The 7500-nt window shown below is 42.6% G+C and overlaps 1 protein-coding gene across 3 annotated transcripts in view; it reads left to right on the top strand.

Moving 5' to 3' along the window:
* LOC121688673 (cadherin-18) overlaps positions 1-7500 on the top strand; it is a 145111-nt gene that overhangs the window by 19937 nt on the left and 117674 nt on the right. Inside the window, exon 1 of one of the 3 annotated variants that reach the window (XM_042068405.1) lies at positions 3285-3705. The exons of the other annotated variants lie outside the window; for them this stretch is intronic. The gene's annotated coding sequence lies outside the window, so the exon portion shown is untranslated. Of the gene's footprint in view, positions 1-3284; positions 3706-7500 lie in introns of those variants that run through there. 3 annotated transcript variants of the gene reach the window in all.

Genomic DNA, 7500 nt, shown 5'->3' with positions numbered 1-7500 from the left:
GAGAGAGAGAGTATATTGTATATTATATTATTACAATTGCCTTTGTTATACAGCTATTCTCTAATATTTATGTGTATTGCATATATAATGTATATGTAATTGTCTGTCTATCTACTTTATGTGTACATGTAACTGAGCTTTGGAAATAATGTTACTGAAACGTTCATGCCAATAAAGCTTTCTTGAATTGAATTGAAATTGAGAGAGAGAGAGGAGAGAGAGAGAGAGAGAGAGAGAGAGAGAGAGAGAGAGAGAGAGAGATACAGAGAAAGAAAGATGGACGATGTCGGTGGACAGTCAGAGTCTGAGCGCATGTGGGCAGAGAAGCTGGTGGTGCCAGTCAAAGCTAATCTCCGGCAGGCTGCCCGGCGCAGGGTGGCATGAGGCATACGGCTCCTCTCAGCCTCTATCTTTCCTCCCGTCTCCTCCTCTGTCCCTCTCTTTCTCTCTCTCTCTCTTACTCCCCCCTCTCTCTCTTTTCCCTTCTCTCTTTCTGCATTCCTCATGTCCTCTGTCCTCTCAATTCTCTCCGTCTTTCTCAAGGTCTCAAGGTTTTATTCCTTCAGAAAGTTGTGTTCTATTCAGCAGCAGGGATGCCAAGGCAGGACATGACAATGGGACTATTGTGGCAAGCAGTAGAGCACTGGCAGTGCAGTCTAACAGTGGAGTTTATATGAATGCCAAAGTGCACATACAGGATCTCTCACACACACCTGCAACGTTGGGTTGTATAAGTTGTATATGGGCATGCTCTCTCTCTCTCTCTCAATTCAATTTAAATTCTGTATTGACACAGCAGAAATTGTGCAGACAAAGGGCACAGCAATAAATATAGATATAGATATATAAATAGATAACGATAGTATTATTAATAATAATGTGTTACGTATATAAAAAGATAATGAGCATAAACTGTCTGTCTCTTTCTCTCTCTCTCTCTCTCTATCTCACATACACACACACACACACACACACACACACACACACACACACACACACACACACACACACACGCGTCCCCTCTTCCATGTCTTTATGAGGTATGTGTTGTAATCCAGTCAGCTGTAAATGCAGCAGTGATGTTTTGAGTGTTGTCATGAGATGGCTCTGGAGGAATTAGGCGCTGCTCAACAAGCACTCTCTCCCTGGTAAACGCAAACGCCTCTCTCTCTCTCTCTCTCTCTCTCTTTCTCTCTCTAACTCTCTCTCTTTCTCTCTCTCTCTCTTTCTAACTCTCTCTCTCTCTCTCTCTCTCTCTCTCCACGCTGCGGCCCTGACGCCAACATTCCCGTTCCCCAGTGCTGGGATTTCAAAACCACACGGATTAGTCAAGGATCCAAAGCTCCTGGTTTTAATCCACATACATTTTTTTTTTTAAAAAGATTGATTGTGTCGTTTATCCGTAGTAGAAGGGACTGATTTCCATGACAGCATTATCAAAGAATTATTATTTAGTTAGTTTTCCGAAAGCACCCACATACCTTTTTCAATAATTAGAAACCAGATACATTTTGATGTATGTGTGTATGGGTATATTTGTGTTTGTTTATGCGTGTCACTGTCTGATCATGTCTTTGTGTCCATGTTAATGGACTATGTGTAAGTGTGTGTTGGTGTGTGTGTGTGTACAGAGTGAGATGGGACCCATAGCTTTTGAAGTTGCTTGTCCTTTGACACAGTGCTGTCTTTGTAGATTGCATGGTGCAGCCTTTGAACGCATTTCAAATCAATATGTGTGTGTGTGTGTGTGTGTGTGTGTGTCTGTGTATGTGTATGTCTGTGTATGTGTTGGAGTGCCTTTGAGGTTGCACTCCCTCTCTCAGTTGGAGAGTTTGCATGTCCTGATGCTAGTTATGAGTAGCAAGTGTAGAAGTTCACTCCCAAGGTCTCATGAGGTCGATTAGAATGTCCACCCATCCGATCCCTAAGCTTGTTGTGTGTACTGTACATGCTCACGTGTGTGTGTGTGTGTGTACTGTATGTGTGTGTGTGTGTGTGTGTGTGTGTGTGTCTGTCTGTGTGTGTGTGTGTGTGTGTCTGTGTGTGTGTGTGTGTGTGTGTGTGTGTGTGTGTTGTGTGTGTGTGTGTGTGTGTGTCGGGTGAGGTCACAGGGGCTTGGGGGTCATGGGTGAGGGCAAGGCTGGATGGGATTTACCACCCGCTTGGACTGTAATCAGCATCCAACCATGTTAACAAGCCTTTCCTCACGAGTGATACTAATTACTCTCTCTCTCTCTCTTTGTGCGCATGTCGGAGTGAGTGGGCGGAGCCGAGCGTTTGAGTGAGTGTGACTGTTGGCCGCTGTGCCAGGAACAGCGTTTTTCTATCTTTTCTATCTCCTTATTATTATTATTATAATTTTTTTTTTTTTCTTCTTTATAGTGTTAAGGGTTGGTTCTGTTTGGGTTAGTATAAGTATCACTGGCGTGGGGTTTTGTTGTTACTTGTTTTACCTGGACGTCTGCTTCCAGTGTTTGGTTGCAGCCGCCCCAGGTATGGAGAGTTTTGAAAAACTTACGCGGCGTCATGCTGTTAAAATAGCATCGAATGCCAGTGTAGAGGTTTGTAGTTTAGCAGCAGGAGAAGTTGTAGGGCATGACAATATTCTGTCAGCGGCCCGCATGAACAATGCGATTGTGCTGTTTTTGGGCACGGTTGAGTTGGCTAATGAGCTGGTTGAAAGGGGTTTAGTGGTTGACGGCATTTTTACTGTCGTCCTTCCTCTCTCCACTCCATCAAAGAAAGTGACTTTGTCAAATGTTCCCCCATTTATTAAAGATGAGGTTTTGGCTGAAATTTTATCACGGTATGGTAAATTGGTTTCCGCAATTAAAAAGATTCCAATTGGAAGCAAATCCCCACTTCTGAAACACGTAGTGTCGTTCAGGCGATCCGTATTTATGATTTTAAAAGATAACAAAGATGATTTGGACCTAACTCTAAACGTGAAGGTGGATAACTTCAGTTATGTTATCTATGCTTCAACAAGTGTCATGAAGTGCTTTGGTTGTGGGCAATCAGGGCACCTTGTTCGTGCGTGTCCTAAGGCAAAGGGGAATTCGAGTGATGTGCAAATAAATCACGAAAACACCAGTAGGCCTATGCCTAATGAAATTGTGGTAGATGAGCAGTCTACCGAAATGGGTGCGTCTACTGCTGCGATTGCAGCACCCGCTGTATCCAGTGGGCCTTCGTCTGCCTCAGCCGAGTCAGTAGGGGCAGATCATGCTTCCCTTTTGCGGGAAGAGGTTAACGGGGTAACCCCGATTGATAAACCAGTAGGCCGAGAACAAAGTTCTCCCACAGATGACGCAGTGAACGCAGAATCTGAGAGTCAGTCCACACAGAACTCGCAGAGCAGTGCTTCTGCTGTCAATTATGACCAAGTTCTTGCGTCTCTAGATGAATCCCTCATTGAGACGGAGGAAAATGTTTTTAAAATGCCCCCCAAAAGAAAGAGATCTAAAAGGACTAAAAAGAGCGATAATTTAACAGATCTTAGCGGCACAGATAACGAATACGAAAGTGATTTCTCTGACTGTAGCGTTACCTGTAGCTTACGTCATAGTGGGTTTGCTAGTTGCGATTATAGTGTGGAAGACATAAAATCCTTCTTGACAAAAACAAAACATATGAGAAATGTTCGGATTGACGACTACTTCCCTGATGTGGAGCAGTTCACCACGAAAACGAAATCTTTTTTGGGTGAGGGCTGCTTTACAAATCCAGAGTGCTTCCGTCTCAAAAAGATAATGACCAAGATTAACGTTTTGTTAAATAGCGATGTCTGATGTTAGTCTATTTTTCACATGTATTATGATGATGGCGTGTACACAACTCTTATATTTTTTTCTTTTTATCATGGGTGAAATCAGAATTGCTTCTTTAAATTTAAATGGGGCCAGGGAAAGAAGCAAGAGAGCCTTGTTGTTTGAAACGATTAAGAAGAATAGATTTGATGTGCTTCTTGCTCAAGAAACTCATTCTGACGCCTCAATTGCTGCTGACTGGGCAAGTGAGTTTGATGGCCTGTCTATTTTAAGTCACAACACTTCCAATAGTGGTGGGGTTGCCATTCTGTTTTCTCGGACCTTTACTCCCATTTCCTACCAGACTGAGGAATTAGTCAAGGGTAGACTCCTAAAAGTCAGAGCCCAATTTGAAAACAATTTCTTTGTTTTTTTGTGTGTTTATGCACCCACTACACCAATTGATAGAATGCTTTTCTTGAATATGCTAAATGATGCTCTACGCAATTGTGAATCTGAGGATTTTTTACTCCTGGGAGGTGATTTTAATTGTACTGAAAATGCAATGGATAGGAATCATGTAGAGCCACACATGCCCTCACGCAGAAGACTCATAGAACTGATGAATGCAAATGAGCTTGTTGATGTCTGGAGGAACTTTCACAGTACTCAGAAGCAATACACATGGGTTCACTCCTACAATAACCTTTTGTCATTGGCTAGACTGGACAGGTTTTATGGTTTTAAGCATCAGCTGAGTTTGTTTAGGAAATGTGTGATCATCCCAGTTGGTTTTTCAGACCACAGTTTGGTTTTTTGTTCTCTTTCTTTGAGTTCTGTAAAGTCTAAAAGTGCTTATTGGCATTTTAATAATAACTTGTCATCGGATGGCCATTTTAGAGAGGTATTTAGACTGTTTTGGCAGGATTTTAAGAACACAAAGCCATCTTTTAGCTCGTTGCAACAGTGGTGGGACTTTGGTAAATCACAAATAAGACAACTGTGTCAGGATTATACTTTCAGTGTCACAAGGGACATAACTCGTTCAATGATGAAACTTGAAAAGGAAATAATTGAACTCCAGCATTTAGCTGAACAAACTGGCAACCAGACTTACACAGCAAACGTTAAAGCGAAGCAGAAATCATTGGCTGACCTGCTAGGCATAAAGGCACAGGGAGCTCTGGTCAGGTCCCGCTTTCAGAGTGTGGAATTGATGGACGCTCCTTCTAAATTCTTTTTTAATTTGGAAAAAAAGAATGGACAGAGGAGGTTCATTCACTCACTGCTTTCTGAGGATGGAGTTCTGTTGTCCAATCTGGCTGAAATACGTCAGAGAGCAGTCAGTTTTTACGAAGACCTATATAAGAGTGAGAGCTCGGATATTCAGGTGGATGACCAGTCCTTCTTTGAGAACCTACCCCAGGTGGCCGAAGAGGCGAATGCAGTCCTTGGAAGGGTTTTGACCCTAGAGGAGCTGCAGAGAGCCCTCCAGAGTATGGAGTGTGGAAAGGCACCAGGGTTGGATGGTCTACCGGTGGACTTTTATAAGTCCTTTTGGTCAGAAGTGGGTGAGGATGTGCTGACTGTTCTCAGCGACAGTCTTGCCAGGAGGCGGTTGCCACTGAGCTGCCGGAGGGCAATACTCACTTTGCTCCCCAAAAAAGGGGATTTGAATGACATAAGATCATGGAGACCTGTGTCAATCCTCTGTACTGAATATAAATTGCTCTCTAAAGCGTTGGCTAATAGATTGAGTGAAGTTGTGGAGCAGGTTGTTCATCCTGACCAGACCTACTGTGTGCCAGGTAGGCTGATTCAAAATAACATTTCATTGATCAGGGATATATTTGATGTAGGTAAGCTGTTTAACCTGAAATTCGGCTTAGTATCCATTGACCAAGAAAAAGCTTTTGATCGTGTAGAGCACAATTATTTGTGGAGTGCTCTGGCAGCCTTTGGTTTTTGCCCTGAGTTTATTGATATGATTAGAGTTCTGTATTGTGACATTGAGAGTATTTTAAAGGTTAATGGTGACTTGTGTGCTCCTTTTAAAGTCCACAGGGGGGTCAGACAAGGTTGTGCCTTATCTGGTATGTTGTACACCCTGGCAATTGAACCCCTATTGGTGAAGTTGAGGAAAGAGCTGGTGGGGGTGAGAATTCCAGTGTGTGAAAGTGTTTTTAAACTGTCAGCTTATGCAGACGATGTTGCAGTACTTGTGAATGGTCAAAGAGACATAAACACTATGTTAGAGATTTTTGATGATTTTAATGTTGTTTCCTCAGCAAGAGTAAACTGGTCCAAAAGTTTAGCTATGCTGGTCGGGACATGGTTAAATGAGCCAAGTCTTCCAGCTGGCTTACATTGGGCCAGGAGTGGTTTTAAATATCTTGGTGTTTTTTTAGGGGATGAAATGTTTATTCAAAAGAACTTTGATGGGGCTGTTGAAAAGGTAAAGGGCCGCCTTGATAAATGGAAATTCCTTTTAAATAAGATATCCTACAAGGGGCGTGTCCTTATTATCAATAATTTGGTGGCATCCACCCTTTGGCATCAGTTATCTTGTGTGGACCCTCCAGCACAGTTGCTGTCAAGAATCCAGTCAATCCTAGTGGATTTCTTCTGGGATAAACTTCACTGGGTTCCACAGAGCATCTTATTCCTACCTAAAGAGGAAGGTGGACATGGACTTGTGCACCTACAAAGTAGGACAGCTGCCTTTCGGTTGCAGTTCGTCCAGCGTCTTCTCATGGGGCCTCTGGATTCCAGCTGGAAATATGTGGCGTGTGCCATTTTACAGACTTTTGATGGACTGGGGCTGGACAGAACTTTGTTTTGGATGGATCCAAAAAGATTGAACATCAACAAACTCCCTGTGTTTTATCGTAATTTATTTAAAGTTTGGTCCCTTTTAACAGTGCAACGCACAGGAAGCACAGAGTCTTTGTATTGGCTTTTAAAGGAGCCCCTAATCTATGGTTCTGTTTTAGATATGTCTCTTGAAAAGTCTCTTCCCACAATCACACATAGCCTTCTTAGGTCTGGAGTCATTACTATGGAGGGTTTACTCAAGGTAGCAGGACCAGATCTTGTTAACACTGAACAAGTTGCCAGTCAACTGGGGATGAGATCTATTCGAATAGTAGCTCAGCTACTTGAGAAATGGCGGGCCTCCCTAACAAGAGAACAATTGCAGTTGTTGGCAGACAACTTCAGAGGGCTGTGCAGTTCAGACTGTAATGATCCTTTTCCCAATCTTTCATTGTCGCCAAATTTGACAGGTTGTACTGGTTCTTACTTGCATTTTGATCAATTGTCTCTTTTGGGTCAGAAGCCAGCTACTGGCAAGTGTTTATATAAACTGTGTGTGAAGTCTTTTAACAAAAAGTCTTTGGACAAGAGGGTGGAAACACCTTGGTGTACTGTTTTACAAATGGGGGATGATGTCCGACCCCAGTGGAGAGCACTATACAAGTCACCCTTAGCCAAAAAATGTGGAGATTTACAATGGAGGATTCTGCATGGAGCAATTGCAGTCAATGCCTTTGTTTCAGTGTTGAATCCTGTTGTGGGTCAAGAGTGCCCATTTTGTTTTGTGAGAGAGACTGTGTTTCATGCTTTCATGCAGTGTGTAAGGCTAACACCTTTATTCGTGGTTCTACAGTCACTCTTTAATCATTTTAATGAAACATTTTCAATGGAGACTTTTATTTTGGGTTTTAAATATGTGCGGAAACATCGTTTCAAA

This window comes from Alosa sapidissima, chromosome 17 (assembly GCF_018492685.1).
Source record: "Alosa sapidissima isolate fAloSap1 chromosome 17, fAloSap1.pri, whole genome shotgun sequence".
In the NCBI taxonomy this organism is placed as follows: Eukaryota; Metazoa; Chordata; class Actinopteri; order Clupeiformes; family Clupeidae; genus Alosa; species Alosa sapidissima.
The sequence above is the reverse complement of the archived record's forward strand: the minus strand, read 5'-3'. Positions and strand labels throughout refer to the sequence as shown.